Source organism: Haliotis rubra, unplaced genomic scaffold (genome assembly GCF_003918875.1).
Source record: "Haliotis rubra isolate DU_JTF1 unplaced genomic scaffold, ASM391887v1 Scf28, whole genome shotgun sequence".
Lineage (NCBI taxonomy): Eukaryota > Metazoa > Mollusca > Gastropoda > Lepetellida > Haliotidae > Haliotis > Haliotis rubra.
This window is the reverse complement of record NW_025766891.1, coordinates 2,849,422-2,858,714: the sequence shown is the minus strand read 5'-3', so window position 1 is coordinate 2,858,714 and position 9,293 is coordinate 2,849,422. Positions and strand designations below refer to the sequence as shown.

The following is a 9,293-nucleotide window of genomic DNA, read 5'->3' as shown; positions in this document are numbered from 1 at the left end:
GATACTCCTGGCCATCAGAATCTGATTTAAGTTGAACGTCACCCGATCTTAATTTTCTGCTTTCATCCCGCCCACGCAATCCAAACATTTTAGTAAAATACTATCGTAAACTGTTCAAAATTGACTGAGGTGAATAACTCTCGAATTCGCCTTTTTCCGACAACCGTTCCTCATCTTCCACTGACAGAAACTCGGATTTATTTGGCCGATTCCCCTTACCTTGTTGTTATAGTTGGCCTTTTGGCTTCAAGAACCTTTCTACTGGAACGGAATTCTCGCACAATGTTTAAGGGGATAATCATTGTCACAAAGGTGGCGATCAATGGCGCGATGGTAGGATGTAAATGTTTCAGGTTCGTAGGGTTCACCATTGTCCATCTCGAGAGAAAGAATGTAGGATCAAGTTCTTGAGGAGGGAGGGTCGGCATTTCTTGTTTCACATTGTTTTCCAATAATTGAATTTAGAAGCAACACTGTTTGTTTTCTTTACCGTGTTGACACTTTTCTTGGTCTCGATGTATTTCTTGAGATCTTTGTTACGAGGGGCACTACTGATGATTCCAAAGTAATCATAGAGTATTCCAGTTCAATTCTCGTCAAATAAGTCGATAGTACCATCGATGTCATTGTTTGCCGACATTTTGACAACAAGCAGACGATGTATGTCACGTGAAAAGAACACATTTTTTTCTTTCAATCTTTTAATGTACTGTGTTGAATTCTCCAAGGGATAAGGGATAAATATTTTAATATCAAAACAGTAAAGGGCCTTTTAATAATGTTAATTATCATTTAATCATTGATTTTTTAAAAGAGATAGATTTGTTAAATGAATTTTGATATATGTTTTGTAAATAGAGACAGTTTTATAATATTGGTAGTTCCGATTATCAACTTAGATTGTTTGTGGCTGTAACCTCAAAGGGGGGTTCAAGTAGCGTAAAATTATTGTCCTCCTGAGAGGGTACGTAAGTTACCTGGATTTTTAAACGTAGTATTCTTGTTCTTTTAATTTTGGCTAACATTTCTTACAATTGCCAACAGCTGAAGGTATGGTGTAAATCCAACTAGGGTCCATGCTCGTAGCAAAGGTACTGTAAGTCCCCATTGTCCCTAGTATGGTGATCTACCTTCTGTTGTTGGCGATCTATAGCCTGTTCTTATATTGTATTGTCCAAATAGTGCTATTATTTTTAACTTTCCACGCTAGTTTTAATTCTAATTGTGATATTCTAGTTGTTTTACTTACCTTCGTCGACAGGTTTTTTATAATATACATATATTCCATTTCAATGTCGAACATGTTCTCGTCACGATATGGCTGAAATATTGCCGATATGACGTTAAATATTAACTCACTCGCTCAACTTTTAATGTAATCAACAAGTACGATATTGTTTTTATTTTCTAAATTAATCGTATTCAACCTAAATATCATATTATATTCAATTGACACACCTCTCGTTAACTTGGATACCCATGACCTACATATTTGGTCTAAATTTAGTGAGTACAGAAAATCCCGGAAAGTGCCGAGCTTTGGAGTAAGTAGAACCGGCAGAGGTTCAACACGGAATCTGGGGTGCAATACGGAATTTGACCACGTCATCCGTATTGCACCCCCGTATTACTATCCTAAGTTTACATGGGTATATAATAGTATCCCATATTTCATTGGAAACCCATTAACACAGTAGTTACCGGTACGATGGGTTGGCATGCATTTGGCACTGAATGTGATGATACATCGTGTTTGAGTATCTTTGAACGTGTGGAACCTTTCCCTATATCATTATATAACATTCATGAAAACATGAAAATGTTTCTCATAAACAGTCAGTCGAACTACCAGTGATGGAAGACATGGCAGAATCCCCTCTGCCTGAGACTGGGCAGCATTTGAGGGACTACATGTGTGGAATTCTAAATAAATCTTTAAGAGACTTCTGAAAAATCTCATGTTGAAGCTGGAGAAGCTTGGAGTAGAGTGTATTGCAGATGTTTCATTCATCGAAGAAAGTGACTTGGATGACATTGTGACGCCAATTGCCACCAGGAAGAAGGGTGATGAGAAATATTCGCCACGTAACACATTCGGCTGGTAAGGTGTCATCATGTTGGAATGATGTCTCTCATTTGGTTTACAGAGTGATTGGAATACGGAATTCCACAATTGCAAGTTTTAATCCACCCAAATGAACATTTCACACTTGATTTGAACTCATCGCTTGTACTGTATGATGCTAGAACATTGGTACATCATACTGATACTACTAGATCACTAGATCATCTATTACGTCAAAGATTAGGATTCGATTAATTTCATTTTGATAAGTTAAGTAAGTCTTGTCTCTTGAGGGCGCAATAATAATTAGCTTTGATCTGTTGTTTTAATAATGATTGAGGCATCAATGGAAAAGACTGAAATATGAGATTGTTTTTCTCTGATTTGCAATATTGAGTGCCCCAGGATTCGTTTCATCAATCAATACAAGAGACAAAACAACTTCTAGGAACAAGTTTCTGTCGCTCGTCTCCTTCTTCGGTTCACTCAGGTAAGAACATAGGGTCTCAACCACCTGTAAGTGCTGCATCAAGTTCTGAAGTTATTACCTCCCATTCCACACATGTAAGTCTTACAGGCACCTACAGAACATTGTCGCCAGGAAGTATTGCACTTCCACCCAGCACTGCATCGTCCTCAACCTGCTCCACTACCGTACCACCTCCAAGTCCCATCCTTATTGAAGTTGGGAATAGAAATCCAAACTGGGCATCAACGTTTCAAATTCAATAAGATCTTCTACCCAGAGATATTTTAGTATGTTTAAGGAACAATCAGCGTTTAACAGGAGGTATTAGACTGCGCTTTGTTAGGGTTATTGTTGACCAAGTTCGCCAAATTAACCATCATCCAACAAAGAGACATTTGGGAGACGTTGCCCAAAGACTTGTGGATATGTATCCTGAAAGTCTCCAAATAAAAAAACTGAAAACGTTATTTTTGGGACAGGTGACAACTCACTGATGATGCTATTTGTCAACCGAAATGGCAAGTTAAATAGAAATTGTCGAGACCTTTGTATGTTGCAGACAAGTAGAAGGAAGTCGTCAGGTTCAGACACAGACCAAAGTGAAGGAAGCTCAACTGACAAGCAGAAGAATTGTCCAAAGGATGCATATGGATGTGCAAATTAGTCACATCCAATAACAGATGCTAAATCTGCTGAAAAGGCTAGAGATTATCTTTAACTCATTCACAAAGAGAACCCTGACAGTCGGTCTTGGGATACCATCGAGGGCCTTCTACTCAAATCGTATCCCTTACAGAGAGCAACTATCAATGATGGGAGACCTGTCCCGGTGGTATTTGAGAGGTTTATTAGCAGGAAGGTGACTTTTTAGTTTAAGCTTTTCGCACGAAGGCGAAACAGGGTACCCTTTGGTATTTAGTGTTTTTTTCAGTAACGTTTATGTAAGGGGTTACCGGGGGATTAGCGTAGGGGTGGCGACTAAACTTTGTCCTAATTTCTACGTGAACACACTTCATGGGTCGTTTCATGCTGTCACTGATTCTGTGAACTGTTTTTGGTGAACTGTTATTAATTTACAGTTGATTGGTAATCATAAGAACTGTGAGTTCGTATCAATCGCATAAAACAACAATGTCAACGGTTTTATATTAATATGCCCACACAAGCGTCACCATTACTCGATTTTCTGAGACATGGCGAACGCACAGCTACATTACATGTATCTGCCTAGGGCTGCAGATTGAATTCAGCAACATCCCCGAAATCTAGCAGTTCGTCAACGCTGTGCTGTTTTGCCTTTGATGCCATTAGCTGATGTAAGTATTCATCATGTTTCTATCTAACGTCCAAAAGGCACAAGTTCACCACTAGATCTATCTATGTGCCAGGTTTGGTGCAGAAATAGTGAACGGTGTTTAAGTTCTGCTCCGGAAAAGAACACTACCACCAATCTCAGTGGAAGTTAAACTTCTTGTTGCCATGGAAACGCTAAAACACATTTTATTCAGAAATTCAAAACTACCAAAAGGCACTGGTACACCGCCAGATCTATCTATGTGCCAAGTGAAGTAATAGTGAATGGTTTTAAGGTTCTGCTCCGGAAAAGACGAATGTGCACGGACAGATGTACACACGGGCTGAGTCCATTTTAATACCCCCGCAAAACGCGTTCCGGGGCATAACAATTGTGGAAACAATTTGTAAATATTGATAATACATACTACGTTTTTATACATTGTTGCAGTCTATCAAACTTAATTCATATAATTTCTGTTACAGGTGGAAGACGTGTGGCTACAAGCGCACTTGATGATATTCCCCAAGATCTGTCGTTTTGATTATCCTGGTTGTAACGATTGGCCGGTTTTAATGGCATCCTAACAAGTTCACTGTCCTTTGAATGAGGGTTGTAGATTCTCACAACAAGATCGATAAAAGATTCAAATTTTTCTTCAACACACAAATATTTCCTTCTGGTGCAAAATTCTTCAAAGTATGTTGAATATAGGCTTTTCTTGGTGCCAGACCTGGGTAAGGAGCGTTTTAATGCACCCCAAGTTGACTCGATGGTGTTTGTATGTGCCCCGGTCTCGGGGTCCTTGAAATTTATGGAATGATTTACTTTTAGGTGAGTAGAGTCTTCCTCTTTCAGACAGTCATATGCTTTCCAGCAATCACTAATAATAGTGGTTCCGGGTTTCATGAATTTTAATATCAGTGGAATCAAAGTTTCTGAATTTCTGTGTTCCACACAAGCAAAAAAACACTGTTTTGTGTCCCTGTCAATGCCTCCAAAGACCCACTGTCCCTCTACCCTCTTTCCCCTATTAAATTTCCTCTTTCCAAATTTTGACTCATCTATTTCTACTACGTGTCCCACACCACCTATCTGTTCACTGTCCTCATCAACAATGCAAACACATACTTCCCTGCAAAAGTTGTACCAGTCCACAGATGTACTCCCAGACACAATGTCTAATTCTCTACGCACAAAATCTTGTGGCAATTTATACACCCAACAGTATGTCAACAAAAGTAGTGTTCCCAATTCTAATTTACTGTTTTCAAAGAAAGAATCGTGCCTTATAGAAAATTTCCTACCACAAGTTTTCCTTGAACATTTCCAGCATCTGCCATCTTTCCCGTAAGATTTGTCCATGCACAAATAATATTTTCCAACACCACACTTACTACAAATTTTGCCTTCCCAGTTACCAAAAAGTCCCTTTCTTCTTAAAAAACGTATTAATTCCTCGTGATTTCTTGCTATTTCATAGACATCCCAAATTTTCATTTTGTGTCTGACATAACGCTCGTCCGTAGTGAGCCGAACTTTCCATATTAGGAACGTGTTATTGTATTACGTCATTAGAAATCAACCAATCAAAAAAACACTTACCAGCAGAGTGTTCCCACGCTGTAGAGTTCCTTTTCCAAGCATGCATTTGAATAACATTTCAACACACGATTACTTTTTACTCTGTTTACGTCAGTGAACGCTGTTAAAATCCCCAGTTTAGGTTTCCTAAACAGAAAGTAAGGTGAGGAATTCGATTTTAACCTTATTTTTTTACCTTAAATTCGTATTTTTATTGGATCGCTCGCAGGCTCGCGCTCTCTGTTTCTTCTATATATAGGAGCCTCATGCGCACATTAGAATGTATATAATTAGGTATCCGGTATTCTGTAAGTGTACCTTTGCCTCATACAAGAAGTACTCCAGCGAGAGAAAACTCTCTTTGGAGACATTAAAGGTGTGGAGTGAAGTCCATCCATCGACAGCGTACCGATGGATGGCAAGAAATCACAGACACCCTAAACGCGTAAGTTGTTCAACATCGTTCCATATTCTGTATTTACTGTTCCTCGAGAAAATATCACCAAAGCCCTCACCACTCACTACCATATTTTCCCAACAATGAAAATAATAACAAATTATCTTAGTTTGTAAAGACAATAACATTTCCAAAAACGAAACAATTTCGGCGATCTATGCGAATGTTAATAATTTATGGCTACGGGATGAGTGGTTGATAATTTCTTGGAGAAGCATGTACAATGGGAATTACTCCCAAACCCCGACCACCAGTCAAAAAAACTTATGAATGGTCCCATTTGTTCATGTTGTTAACATTGAGATTATTGATTTATGCCTGGATCAGCTGTTCAAAGCAATGCCTGTATAGCTATGAATTTATTTACTGTTGACAAATGTCATTGTTAAATGAGATGAATATATATTGTGTGACCTGTATTGTGTGAAACTGTAACCTGTTCCCCATACCCCACCCACAAATGTATACTACCCATCAAAAGTTTAGACTCACTAGTGTAAATGTGGAAAACTAGATTTTGCAAAATATACCATACTGTTTAAGGATACTGTTTACACATGAACTGATGTATTGCAAAACAAATCCATAACGTTGAAAAAAAAAATATTGTCATGAGTTTAATAAATGATGAAACTCAGTGAAAATTGGTGAATTCGTAACAAAACTTTACACCAAAATGCAGCTGTTCACATGCAAGATATCTGCACATTCTTTTCAGTAATTTGATGCATGATCCTCATGCAATTCATCTGAATAAGGTTCCCCCAAGTAAGTGGAGAAATTCATCTTCGATGTAACCACTTATATATTTTACACATAACATATTGTGAGTGCTTTAAGTGAGTCTAAACTTTTGATGGGTGGTATATGTAACTGATCATTTGTGTGTGGAGATATCAAATTTGATAATAAAACTTGTATACTTTCAGTAGACACATCAATGCCAAACGAGAGACACTGGAGGTGAAGAAGAAGTATTTTAATCTGAAGCACAGAGGTACTCTTTCACATTTGATGTAAATAGTAGTGGGTTTGTTTTTCATCCATGATTATGTATTAGGTACTTATTATTTAAATACAGAAAATGATTCTTAATCTCTCCACTAAACTCACACATGAACACATGTCAACGTAAGGATCATTGTTTATTATTCAGATATATTCCAAATATAAAATATGTGTATTAAGAAGTGAATTTAACCTGCAATTTGTTTATTGTAGCTAAAGCAAAGATCGACGGCCTCAAAAGGTTAATGGCCGTTACTGGAGGAGGGCCTCCACCATCAGCACTAACAAGTGCAGATGAGGTGCTTTCCCAGTCATTGGAAGGGAGGCCAGGCATTCATGGCCTAGACCATGGCATTGACACTGATGGTAAGGAGTCTTTTTCCATATTTTTAAAGAATGATATCAATTTTGTGCAAACATTCAGATAATACTGCTGCCTGTGGTGAGACTTAAAACCTGGAACCTTTTCATTCTGATGACCAAACAAGGAATAAGAAAAACATTCTTGACTCCACCATCATGGACAAATCAAGTACTGTCCGAGACAAATACAACAAGTACTATTTTTAAGACACAAAGCTTGCTATTCATGTAATCATAGTAAATAATACATTTGTTGTGTATTACATCGATTCCAAAGCATTCAGGTAATGATTAATCTGTGTCAAATAATGTATTTGAAGACAATTACTCAGTCATAACATTTGAAGGTACAGGTATTTGTATGTAACAGTAATAAATTGAAAAATGTTAAAATAGCTGAAAAATACATTTTGCTTTCCTATTTACAACAGATGCTTATGCCTGTGCAGATGAAACTGACACTGCAGCAGAAGGTAAAACAAACATTTTAGGGTCTCTTAATACTATTTACATGTAATATAGTAATATACACATCTCATGTATAACATGAAACATCTGTAGTACTTGCTGGGTTGTTTCCCTTAAATTACATATTTCAAGAGCATAATTCCTAAAATCTCAACTAATAGTATTACCAATAACCTTTATTTTGTGAAAATATCAATTCCATTAATGTGAACAATATAAGTATACTGTCTTGGAAAAAGATAAGTTATCTTTAATTCCTTGAATGTGAAAAATGGTATTAATCTTTTACAGGCCCAGTAGGTGAAGAACCACAAGGTGAAAGGGCAGTGCCTCAACAGGAAAACCATTCAGATGGTACATTTGAAATATTATACTAATATATGTAAAAATAACAAAATATGAACTAATGTGCATATTTCAGTATTGTCAAAGTTATGATTACACAATGCCATTTAGAAAGTGGTCAAATGTAACATATGTTATATGTGGGATTACACTTTCTTAGTAAAGTACAGATTCTAGTACCTTTTGGATTGAGTCCCATCCAGGATTCGAAACCACACCCTCAGAGTCAGGCACCTAATCACCAGCTCACAATGCGGTAGCTGAATGGGTTATGCGGCTGACTTAGTGTGCTGGCGATTAGGTGCCTGACTCTGAGGGTGTGGGTTCGAATCCTGGATGGGACTCAATTGAAAAGATACTAGAATCTGTACTTTACTAAGAAAGTGTAATCCCACACATAACATATGTAACATTGTCAAAGTTGCAGTTTGGTTACCATAATACAAGTGCAATACTAGCAAACAGTAACATATTTGCATGGAATATCATCCCAAGTTGTCATTTTAACAGAACGTATGATAGAACATTGCTAGATAATTGACTTTACACTAAACATATCAAATGTCTGTTTCATTATGCTTACAGAGATAAAAAAAAAGCCGGTAGCAGAGAAGAAATCAAGCTGAGGCAACATATCACAACACAATAGAGGACACTAAAAGGATTAAACTTGAACAAAAGAAGCTGCAAATGGAAATTGAAATGTTAGCAAAAAATCAAAAGAAATTAGATTCCGAAATTCAGTTGCTCCATGTCAGATCAATATACTATCAACTTAAGATGAATGCCGAATTTGGAGTGTCATTGGAACACTGTAAAACTGAAGAATAAATGACATCAAATTTTACTCAAGATCTTGTCTTACATTTTTAAGCAGAAATGTTTGAAATAGGAAAGTAAGAACTATTTCATCAAGAAGATGTAAATTGTAGTATTTCATCAGCCTAACCTTTAATTGAAACAGTATGTGCACCACTCTCCTGGTCCAGATGGTATTGCTGCAGAATTCATCAAGTCTGCTAAGTACCATATTACTTCAGTTCTGTCAGTTGTTTTTAATAACATTTTTGACAGTATTGTATTCCCTCTAAAGGAATAGTGTTACACAATGTCAGCTTTATTCATGTATTTTTAGGGGTGACAATAATTTCTGCAGAGCAATATTACGCGCACAATCAATAAAAGGGATATAATTGTAATGAGGCAATGGTAGTATGATTAATGATTGAAAAATGTCCGA

At 37.0% G+C, this 9,293-nt stretch overlaps 1 long non-coding RNA gene across 1 annotated transcript; it reads left to right on the top strand.

Annotated features, from left to right (window-relative positions):
- Positions 1 to 7,153: 7,153 nt before the first annotated feature.
- Positions 7,154 to 8,900, top strand: LOC124281146. Its single transcript, XR_006899856.1, has 4 exons — positions 7,154 to 7,243; positions 7,672 to 7,713; positions 8,000 to 8,062; positions 8,639 to 8,900. It is a non-coding gene; the product is annotated as an uncharacterized LOC124281146 (long non-coding RNA).
- Positions 8,901 to 9,293: the final 393 nt, after the last annotated feature.